Genomic DNA, 12,077 nt, shown 5'->3' with positions numbered 1-12,077 from the left:
AATGTGATGATAATAATGAGCTCTAAGTCTTGTATGCGTAGTAGTTTATAAAGTAATTGTCCGTCTTTGTATATAATGATACTTCTTGGTAAGTTGTAAGTCTTGTACTAGTTGTCTGTTGGTCAAGTAGTAATTGGAATTGTGATGGGTGAGTTTGTTGAGTACTTTTGTGATATGGTATATTTAAGTCGGATCATTTAGTCCACCAAAATTCATTGAGTCCATAAGTCCTCTTTAGGGCCATTGAAAAGATGAGATTAAGGGTTTAGATTGAAGACAACAAGCAAGGGATTAGTGCAAAAAGTAGGGGATAAATGCCAATTAAACACTTTCCCTCACTACCATCACTAATCAAACCTTAATGTCACTATATAACCCTTCTTTTTCCACTCACTTCTCTCTCCTATCACACAAATATCATTCCATCAAATAAAATCAAAACTTCCCAAAAATCCTCTCACTAAAACCCAAATAAAATCAAAACACAAAAAAAAACCCCACTTCTTCACCCCTGAAACCACCACCTACCACACCGACGCCGACAGCAACCCATCACCGTCTTTCCTCCTACCCTCCTCCGACCACCTCACCCCACGACTGCCTCCACCGACCTCCACCATCTCCCCCCCCCCCCCCCCTTCTTTTTTTCCAGATCTGAACCACACCTCCTCAACCACCAACAACCCCACCATCGACAACCAACAACAAGAACAATACCAACACCGTCACACAATCAACCAACACCAACGCCGCCGTCACAATCAACCAACCAATCACCGTCCTTTCTCCTGCCCTCCTCCGACCACCTCACCCCACGACTTCCGCCACCAACAACACCCCACGACAACAACCCATCACCGTCCTTCCTCCTGCCCTCCTCCGAACACCTCACCCCACGATTGCCTCCACCGACCTCTACCATCTCCCTCCCCTTCTTATTTTTCCATATGTGAACCACACCTCCTCAACCACCAACAATCCCACCATCGACAACCAACAACAAGAACAACACCAACGCCGCCGTCACAATCAACCAACCATAAAAAAATGAGAGAAAGAGAAAAGGCGACGACGCCTTCGCTCCGCCGCCATCTGCAACCTTTTCGCCTTTTTTTCCAGTTATCTCGAGGTGTTTGGTGGGTGTTGTTGGATCGTAGTAGTGTGGTGTTGATGGTGGTGTTAACTCCGTTGTTGTTGTTGTAGTCAGAGTTGGTGGTGTGTGTTTGTGTCGTATCATTTGCACTTTTACAGTTTTTTTTTTGTTTTCTTTTTTATTATTTTTAGATTTGGTCTCGTTTTTTTTTAAACACAATTATCATATTTTATTCTTAGATCTAATAAATATATAGTTGATTTTTGAAAAATAATCACATAGATATTGTTATTGTCCAGATTTTCACTTAATCTATTAAAGTTACACTCATATTATTTTACATTTACACTCATATAATTTGACATTTACACTCGTATTATTTTACATTTACACTCGTATTTTTTACATTTACATTCGTAATCTATTAAAGTTACTGATCATACTATTTTACATCTATTAAAGTATAATAAATTGTTCATATATTTTGTTAATTTACCAAATATGAAGTATATTATTTATTATTTAAGTATATTTTGTTGATCTTATTCGTAGATCTAATAAATATATACTAGATTTTTGAAAAAAAATCGTATTATCATGATTTTTATTCTTAGATCTAATAAATATATAGCATATTTTTGAAAAAAAATCGTATTATCATGATTTTTATTCTTAGATCTAATAAATATATTTATTATACTCATATTTTTTACATTTACAATCGTATTTTTTTTTACATTTACACTCATATTTCTTTACATTTACATGCATTCTTTACATTTACACTCATATTTCTTTACATTTACACTCGTATCTCTTTACATTTACACTCGTTAAAATTATATAAATTTGCAGTCATATTTTTTGTGGATATGAGTTGGTGGTGGAGGACGACGGTGGTGGTGTTTGTTGGTAGTCGGACTAAAGTTTTACTCGTAAAGGACAAAGTTACAGTTGTAAAAGATCAAAGTTACACTTAAAAGACCAAAGTTACACTTTTAAACCTTCAAATTTACACTCGTAGACCTTCAAATTTACACTTAAAATACTACATTTACACTCGTAAAACATCACATTTACACTCGGTAACATGTTAAGATTATATAAATTTAAAATTTCCGTCACAAAAATCAAATTTACACTCTTAAAATATTACATTTACACTCGTAAAAAATCAAATTTACACTTGTAAAATGCTAAAATTATATGAATTCAAAATTTTCATCACAAAAAATCAAGTTTACACTCTTAAAATATTACATTTACACTCGTTAAACATCAAATTTACACCCGTTAAATGTTAAAATTATAAAAATTCAAAATTTCCGTCAAAAAAAAAATCAAATTTACACTTTTAAAATATTACATTTACACTCGTAAAACATCAAAGTTACACTCGTAAAATGTTAAAATTATATAAATTCAAAATTTCCGTCACAAAAAATTTAAAATTATACTCTTAAAATATTAAATTTACACTCGTAAAACATTAAATTTACACTTGTAAAATGTTAAAATTATATAAATTCAAAATTTCCGTTACAAAAAATCAAATTTACACTCTTAAAATATTACATTTACACTCGTAAAACATCAAATTTACACTTGTAAAATATTAAAATTATATAAATTCAAAATTTCCGTCACAAAAAAATCAAATTTACACTCTTAAAATATTACATTTACACTCGTAAAATGTTAGAGTTACACTTGTAAAACTCATACAACATTCACTACAACGAAAACGCGGGATACCGACGGAAAAATTAAGGCCATACTGACGGCTTTTCCGTCGGTATTTTCATTTCCTGACGGAAATTCCGTCAGGAATCAGGGTCAGCTTATTTCGTCAGTAAAAAACCTGTCCTGACGGAATTTCCGCCGGTATTCAAAAACACTGACGGATCACTGACGGGAAAACCGTCCTTATTTCTAGCTGGCAAGTGACGAATAATCCGTCAGTTTTTTGCATTAATGACGGAAATTCCGTCAGTTTTGAGACACGTGGCAGTTCCTTGTAATTTTTGAAATCACATTAAAAAGATGGACGTGACGGAATTTTCGTCAGTTTTTTTTTACTGACGGAATTTCCGTCAGTTATTGGGACACGTGGCAGTTCCTGGTTAATTCGGAAAAATGAGGAAAAGCGTGCGAGTGACGGAAATTCCGTCGGTATTTTAGAATTCTTGACGGAATTTCCGTCGGTTCTATGAAAATCGGATCGGAAATGGCGGACTGTGCCATTGCCCACGATGCGTTTTTTTGCATCGTTTCAAATACAGCCACGATGCCTATTTGCATCGTTTCAAATATAACCAAAACCTGCAAAACACATACAATCGTCGACCGCCAAGCGGGAATCCATTTTCACGTCGACCGCTATTGCGGGAATCAATAGACAACAAAAGAGAATTGAACGCAAAATGTTTTACATAAAAAGATAGTCAAATTCGTACATTGTCTTACTAATTAAACACGAAAGAGAATTGTCTTACCATGTTTTTCATACTCCCTACTAGACGACAATACTAACCAAACTAAAGGTTCTAACCTAAAGGCTCTAACCTATAGGCTCAATAAAACTACCACTACCTCCAAACCCGTGATCACCATCCGCAAAGTCATCCCGCCTATGTGGAGTAAATTGTGAACACTTGTTTAGGGGTTGAGATGCTTGCATATCAGCCCAAGCCTTTTGCATTGCCGCCATTTGTTCAAATTTGTTCACGAACGGTTCTTTCAAGAGCAATTCGAGCGGCTCGCTCATCATTCATTTGGGTGGAAAACTGTGAAATCATGCTAGGAGCATAAGAGAAAGACCGTCGGCCAGCTTTGTTAGTAGGAAGATCATACCACATTTCGGCCCCTTTATCTCCGGTTCCAAACATCCTGGTTCTTCTCATCAAAGCCTCCTACAGACCTTGTAGTACGCCCCGAATCTCGTCGGGAGACTGTCCAGGTGGCAATGGTTGACTCATCTCCGCATGGAAATCACGCTGAAAAAAGAGACAAAATCGTCAGAAATGATATATATATATATATATATATATATATATACCTATCTTTATAAGAAAGATATTATCGTTCTTTGTAATAAAAATAAATATTAAATTGAATACAAAAACTTACGTCAATCTCAGCCGCTTGAGGGTTAACCCACTTGCCCTTCTTATTTTTCTTCGTCTTCGTGAACAACTTGTGGGGTTGGCCTCTTGACCACAAAATTAATATGGAAACAAGTAAAATCAAGTATATATTTGTCAATCATATATATTAACCACTTTTTAAAAGCAATATAAACAATACTTACCAATTTCTTGAAAGCATCAGAGCAATTCTTCCGACCAAGAGTGTGGTTGCCCAATGCTTTCCCATCTTTACCACCCGACTTCCTATTTGCCGTGTTGATTTTCGAATGTTTGGCAAAAGTAGGATCTTGTGGCCTATTCCTAAGGTTCTCCCACCAAGTAACAGGCACCCACTTTGGCTTTTTCTTATTATATTTTAGTCCATTAATAAGAGTGGTAATCCGCCTCGTTACCCTCGACGCCACTCGAGCACGGGATCATATTCGGGATCAATGGATCTTACATGAGTTTGTTTCAAAAACAAGTGTGAAATTAGTTATATAAAACTTAAGAAAATTCTTATAAACTTAAGAAAATTATTATAAATTTAAGAAAATTATTATTGAAAAACATAATTACCGCAAAGTAATTCCACATCTTCTGACGCTGTGCGTTACTCGCTTCACCCCACCTAGTGAAGTACTCATCTCCTGTGTTACGGGTGAACGACCAAGTAACATATTTCTTGATTGGTTCGTCATCCTACCTGAAAAACACATAAATATTTGAAATTAAAACTGTAAATGTTAAGTTTTAAAAATAAAAAAATTAACATAAACTTACCAAAAATGATCTGGCCGAGCACGGGCCGATGAGAGAGTCACCTGCATGTCCTCCTGTTTTCGTGATGGAGGATCAGGATCTTCCTCATCCTTAACCTCCTCGTCCTCCCGATCATGTTGAGATGCATTACTATTGCTCCCAAAAACACGGCGAAAAATGTTCGGCATAATCACTGCATGAAAACAATTCAAATTGGTAGTTCAAAGAAAAACTCGTTAGTTCAAATCAACCATTTCTACAGGGTATATATAAACAATTGAAACAAACACTAACTATGAAAAACAGGGTATATATCGTTTTAACTTGATTCACACAAATTAAGATTTGCAACTATACTACTTTTTACTATTATTGTTTTATTTGGTGTTCATGTGTCCAATGGAAAACTGTGAACTAATTACCACTTGCCTCTTCTTTAATGCATTTTATTGGCTAAATTGAGAGGTTTCTTATAACCAAACCTTGGAAATTGAAACACACTATTGATGTTAAGCTAAAACGACATGTATAAAACAAAAAACCAAATAGGCTAGAACGACAAGTAATTAAAAACGGAGGGCAAATTTTATTGAATGTTTAAACTTTAACTTCTTTACAAATGTATTAATAATTGTACAATTACAACTATCCCTCCTCACTATCACTGTCACTACAAATCAAAACAGGTTCATCATCTGAAAAAAGCACTCCTACTTCTTCCTCTGATTCCTCATTTTCGTATCTAATAAGTTCTTCAACTTCATCTTCATCTCCTTCTTCTCCGATGTCTCTGTCATATTCCCCTTGACCTCTTTCCACTGCCACTTCGTATACATCTTCACCCTCTATATCTTCCAACAAAATCGGTGAAATTGAGTGATCATTCACAACCACATCTTCTTGAAAGACACTTTCTTCAATAGGAGCATCAACTTGTGATCTTGCCTTGATTTTAAAAACCGCGGACCACTGAATACCTTGATTACCTTTCTTAATGGTTGGATAAGGAGTATAACAAACTTGATCGACTTGAAAAGCTGCCACAAATGGGTTATGTCCACGAAGTTTCTTTTTCTCGTTTACATCTACAAGTCCATAAACCTTATGGATACTAAGTCCTTGTGAGGAATTATCAAGCCAATCACATTTAAACAATATAACCCTATAAACCCTTTGCTCGGCATAATAAGAAAGCTCAATTACTTCATTTAGGGTTCCATAGTAGTCCAACCCTTCATTGAATTCACAAAACCCCATTGCTTAACGTAGACTTCAAAACATCAACTCCCTCCTTAAAAGCTCGAAACTTATAGCCGTTGATGGAATACCGTCTCCAAGACTTCACCATGTTACTAGGACCCAATGCTAAAGCTATTATTAGATGATCCTTCAATCTATGAACCTATGAATAAAAAAAATGTTAATTAAGTTGTTATAATTTTTTCAATATCTAATAAGAAATCTAAATGTGTAGTTCAATTTGAAAGAAAATGTATCATCACTTACTTGATTTCGGAATCATTTCGGAAAACATTTGTCATGTGATGCCCAAACATCATCGATGGATGTGACATCGGGAAAATTGATTTTGATATGTGTCTCAAATTCCCTATAAGTAGGGAAATAATGTTTTAGTTATTTATTACCTATAAATTCGATCTAATTTGATAATTAAAAAATAATTGAGTAATGATGAAGTATTAACTTACTTTTCATAAGTCTCTAAAAAATCTCCACAGTTCCTTAGCACATAAAAATGAGCTTCTTCATACTCTTTCTCAGTTAAGTACCTCTGTATACATTTCCTGGTTGTAGTTCCCATGTCATCATTGAATAACTCAGGTAACTTAGATTTCAACTGGTCATCGGAATTTATACCAACATCTAAGTCTTTTGCTTTTATGTCAATGTGATCTTCGAAATAAAAGAACAGAAATTTGAAATTTCCTCTAACAAAAAAGCGTTGCATATTGAACCCTCCACCCGAGCTTTGTTGCCAATCTTTTTTTTTAAATGATTAAGAAATCTCTCAAATGGATACATCCATCGATATTGAACAGGTCCTCCAACTTTCGCTTCATAAGGTAGGTGAAGAGACAAATGCTCCATGGAACCGAAAAAGACGGGTGAAATATCTTCTCTAACTTGCATATTATCTCCGCAATGTTTGACTCCAGACGTTCGATAGAATCAACTCTAATCGTAGAAGTACACAGGTCTCTAAAAAATTGGCTTATCTCAGTTATTGCATTCCAAGGACCTGTCGGGAGCAACTCTTTCAAGGCAATGGGGAGTAGTCGTTCTATAAAGACATGATAATCATGACTTTTCATGGAATGTAACACCATCTTTTTATGGTCAACACACCGACTCAAATCTGAAGCATAATCATCCGGGAATTTTAAATTAGCAACCCAGTCACATAGAGCCTTTTTCTCCGCGGTTGATAAAATAAACCTAGATGGTGTGGGCCGTTTATAGCAAAGTTCATTAAAGTCTTCTTTACCCTTAGGGCCAAATTTAGTTTTACCTAGTACATCCATCATGGTGTTGATAAGTTGTTCAAAAAAAAATTTCTCAATGTGCATAACGTCTAAGTTGTGTCGAATCAGCAACGTTTTCCGGAGGAAAGTTCTCCAGAATATGCTTTGTTTCCACCAACCTTCATTCTGATCTTTCAATCTTTTCAATTCTTGATCAGAAGCATCAACTATTTTAGGCAAGTCTTTTACGGATTCCCACACTTCATCACCCGTTAGTTTCGATGCGGCTATGCGATTCTCAGTTTTTCTGTTTTTAAGAAAATGCTTACAATTGTCGCGGAAAGGATGGTCAGGTCTTAAGAACTCACGGTGACAATCAAACCAACAAACCTTTTTGCTATTTCACTACAACAAATAAGGTAATTGGCGACCATATAAGGCGACTGAGAACAGTCGCCATTAAGAATAAAGCGACTAAGACCCGTCGCCCGCACTTCGTAGCCGGTTTGGTCGCTTTTGGCGACAGCGTTAAATCGTCGCCAATTTTGGCGACTGAATTTTTTTAAATCGGGCGACCAAAATTCGTCGCCAAATTGGCGACTGTCATGAGTCGCTAAAAAGGCGACTGCTATTAGTCGCTATCCTAAAATCCACGTCATCTCCATATTTTTTAAAAAGGCGACGGATTTTGGTCGCCATTTTGGCGACAGATGTTGGTCGCCATTTTGGCGGCGACTTTTGGTCGCCAAAACCACTGTTCCCCGTCGCCAATGCCCATAAAATTAATTCATGATCAGAGACTTAGCGACGGTTTCCCGTCGCCAATTGCCCAGTATCCGTCGCCAAATTTACATTTTTTTAGCCTAAAAATCGTTTTTGACCTAGCCAAATACGTAAAAACCTGCAAATAAACCAACACTTTCAGCAGAGAACACATGGGAAGCCAACACAACCAAACTTGATAAAGAAAATCATGTTCCATACACACAACTACGAGTTCTACGAGTTTTGGTCATCTAACATTATCCTAGAATAACATGTTTTCTAAAAAACTACATAACAGGGAAACTTGCTCCCGCTCCACTACCACCTCCATGATTAGGATCTCTAGGATCCTTTGGTTGCGGCGCCACCCGTGTTGCAATTGGCGAAGAAGGAGTTCATCCGTTCCATTTCCTCCTTCATCCTCCGAATTTCTTAATCTCTCTCGGCATCCCGCCTCTCCCTCTCGGCATCCTGCCTCTCCCTGGCGGCTAATTGAGCTTGGAGCACACTCACGACACTTGGGGTATAAGGTTGTTGTTGGGAGGAAATTGACCCTCTTCTTCTTGTAGGAGGGTAGAAAATCTCCTTTGCCGACCCGGCTCCATACACATCTCCTCTTTGGAACCCCTCAACAAGATCAAACCATAGCTCATTGTCATCAATTTCCGGGTTGTTCTTCCTACGGACAAGGAATTGTTCCTAAAAAATTGATAAAACATTAATGGTTAGAGGTTACTTATCTAAAAATTGATAAAACATATACTTTAAAAAGCTAAGAAATTTTTATTTTTTGACACTTACATATAACTCATTGATCTTTTTCCTTCGCGAAGATCAACTTGCCCTTGCTTGTCTTCTTTGCGTGAGTGTCAACAAAGAGATCAACAATCGTGGGTACCTTACCCTTATTCTTCTTGGTCTTCCGGAAAAAAAACAAGGAAATTGTTACTCAAACATGATAATTAATGAGACTAATTAAATTAGAAGACTATTAAATTAAAAGCTAAGACAAATAACTTACATCTAACACCACACGATCATGAAAAGATTGAGACCCTCCATAATGAGTAGGCTCAACTTCCGCATCCTTATCTCCTCCTTTCTGTTGATCTTGTTCCGGGCCGATGCTTCCTTGAACTCGGGGACTTCCGGTACTTGGTATATTCCTCATATGACGAACCCGTAATCAATAAAATAACAATTATTAATTAATATATTTTCAAAATATGTAATGAATTTTAACTAATTACAGGTATTAAAAGAAACTAAATACCTTTCATGAAAGATGGCGCCTTCTTCCTCTTAGACACCTTATACATGTTGTCCCTTAGCCTCTTCTTGCCAATGTCATTATACCTTTGCCAAACTAGGCGCTCAAGGTTGGTTGGCCAATAGAACACACGCTACAAAAAGTAAACACATAGATGAGAAACAAATTAATAATAAGGTAAAAAGAATAAATAAATTATATTTAATAATATATATTTTATAAATAGATACCCGGAAGTTGTTGAACCACATCTCCTTATCTTCATCACTAGCGTTACTCCAACAAGTAACGCCGTGTGTCATGTTCTCTTAGGTGCTATTAGTCACACCACGAACAACTGTTTGACTTCTAAACCTGAAATCAAACATGTTAAAAACATAATTATATAGGAAAAAAATAATGTATAATTAACATATGTCTAAAAAAAGTCATTTATTACTAAATAAAAAAATTACAAAATAGAATGAATAAAAAATTACCAAAGACCATTCGGATCAAGGATCATCCTGTTGTCAGTATGTCGGGGTATAGCAACCTCCTCCTCCTCCTCACTCACCTCCGTAGTAGAACGGTCAACGTCCTCCTCCGCTCTCTGGGAGCTACTACCTCCCTCACTATAGCCTCCGCGCCGCCTACTTCCTCCAGAGCCATGTGTACTACAATTGAATAAAAAGTGTTAGCAAATATTACAAGATAATTATTATAAGATACAAAAAAATAAAACCTAATAAACAAGTATAAAAGACAAAATAAAACGCTAATAATTGTTTCCAAATTTTGATATGTATACTTTTAATACCTTCTCTTACTCATCATCATCATCATCCTCATCTTCTTCTTCTTCTTCTTCTTCTTCTTCTTCTTCTTCTTCTTCCTCTTCCTCCTCCTCTTCTTCTTCTTCTTCCCCCTCTTCTATCCCATCCCTCTCCTTATCATTCTCTTCTTCTTCCTCTTCTAACTCCTCCTCCGCTTCTATCTCATTTGCATAAATAATTTCATCATGATCAATCGGGGACAAAATCTGTTTTACGATACAACCTCTTCTTGGAAAAAAGATGTATCAACTTCTGATCGTGCCTTTGTTTTAAAAACGGCCCACCATTGCTTTTGTTGTCTATCATTGCTTGTGCTCGGAAGAGATGCAAAATAAACTTGATGAGCTTGTTGTGCAAGTATAAATGGGTCATATTGAGAGTAGGTTCGAGTATGATTCACTTCCACGAGTTTGTAACGATCATGGACTCTCGTTCCAGCTACGGAATTATCCCTCCATTGAATCTTGAATAAGACGGTTTTATAACTCCTATCCCGGCCATTGTAGCACAACTCAAAGATATCCTCTAATATGCCATAATAATCATTGCCATCAAGAGAAGAAATAGTAACGCCGTAGTTGCATTTAGCCTTACTTTTGCCATAGTCAAATGTTTGAAACTTAAACCCATTAATTGAATATCGATTCCACGTCACAACCTTTCGAGAAGGACCCAAAGCCAAGCTTCTTATCACATCATCTTGAATATTTAGCTTACATACATGCTTCCGAAACCAGGCTAGAAATTGATCCTCATGCTTATGCCAAACATCCTCTCTGTTCACATTAGGGTGATCTTTAATGAAATCTGTCACAAATTGAGCTTCATATGGCTCCAAAACCTCACAATTAGATAGCACATAAAGGTGGGCACGGTTATACTCCTTGTCATCCAGAAATCTTGTTCCCCCAACTGATGAACACCCTATTTCATCCTGCATTTGGAAACACTTGGGTATACTTGTGTCTAGTTCATCCGCTTCATCAATATTCAAGTATTTTGCTTTGGTCTCAATATGTTTTTCAAAATAAAGAGAGCAAAAATTGGCAATCTCTTCCGTTAGGTAGGCATTGCATATAGAACCTTCCACACGAGCTTTATTACCAATTTTTTTCTTCACATGATTAAGAAACCTTTCGAAAGGATACATCCACCTATATTGGACGGGTCCACCAACTTTAGCTTCATATGGCAAATGGATAGGTAGATGCTCCATCGAATTGAAAAAAGAAGGCGGAAATATCATCTCAAGTTTACACAAAATTTCTGGTATTTGGTCTTCTAAACGACTCATGTCCTCAACTGATATCGTGGAGGAACATAAATCTCTAAAAAATTGACTTATTTCTCAGAATCGCATTCCAAACTGTAGTCAGGAGTAAATTTTTAAAAGCCACGGGTAATAAGCGCTCCATGAAAACATGACAATCATGACTTTTCAACCCTTTCAACTTCAGTTCCTTCAAATCAACACAACGGCTCAAATCGGATGCATATCCATCGGGAAACTTCAAGTTTCCTATCCAATCGCACAATACCTTTCTTTGAGCTTTGTCAAGAGTAAATATGGCTTTTGGTTTAGCCCCATCCTTACGAATATGAAGTTTAGGACGATCACAAAATTTCTTCAATTCTATTCTTGAATTAATATCATCACGTGTCTTTCCTTTTACATCCATAATCGTATGAATAAGTAACTCAAAGAAGTTCTTCTCTATGTGCATCACATCCAAATTGTGTCCGATCAACATTGTTTTCCAA

General features: G+C 36.4%; 1 long non-coding RNA gene across 1 annotated transcript; it reads right to left on the bottom strand.

Annotated features, from left to right (window-relative positions):
- Window positions 1-9,524: 9,524 nt before the first annotated feature.
- Window positions 9,525-10,088, bottom strand: LOC141658617 (uncharacterized). The gene is made up of 3 exons (XR_012549315.1): window positions 9,981-10,088; window positions 9,732-9,855; window positions 9,525-9,634 (listed from the first exon to the last, which is right to left on the bottom strand). It is a non-coding gene; the product is annotated as an uncharacterized LOC141658617 (long non-coding RNA).
- Between the last annotated feature and the right edge of the window lie 1,989 nt (window positions 10,089-12,077).

The sequence above is a fragment of the Silene latifolia genome, chromosome 6 (assembly GCF_048544455.1).
Source record: "Silene latifolia isolate original U9 population chromosome 6, ASM4854445v1, whole genome shotgun sequence".
NCBI lineage: Eukaryota > Viridiplantae > Streptophyta > Magnoliopsida > Caryophyllales > Caryophyllaceae > Silene > Silene latifolia.
Note: the sequence above shows the minus strand (reverse complement) of the source record. Positions and strands in the feature narration are given on the sequence as shown.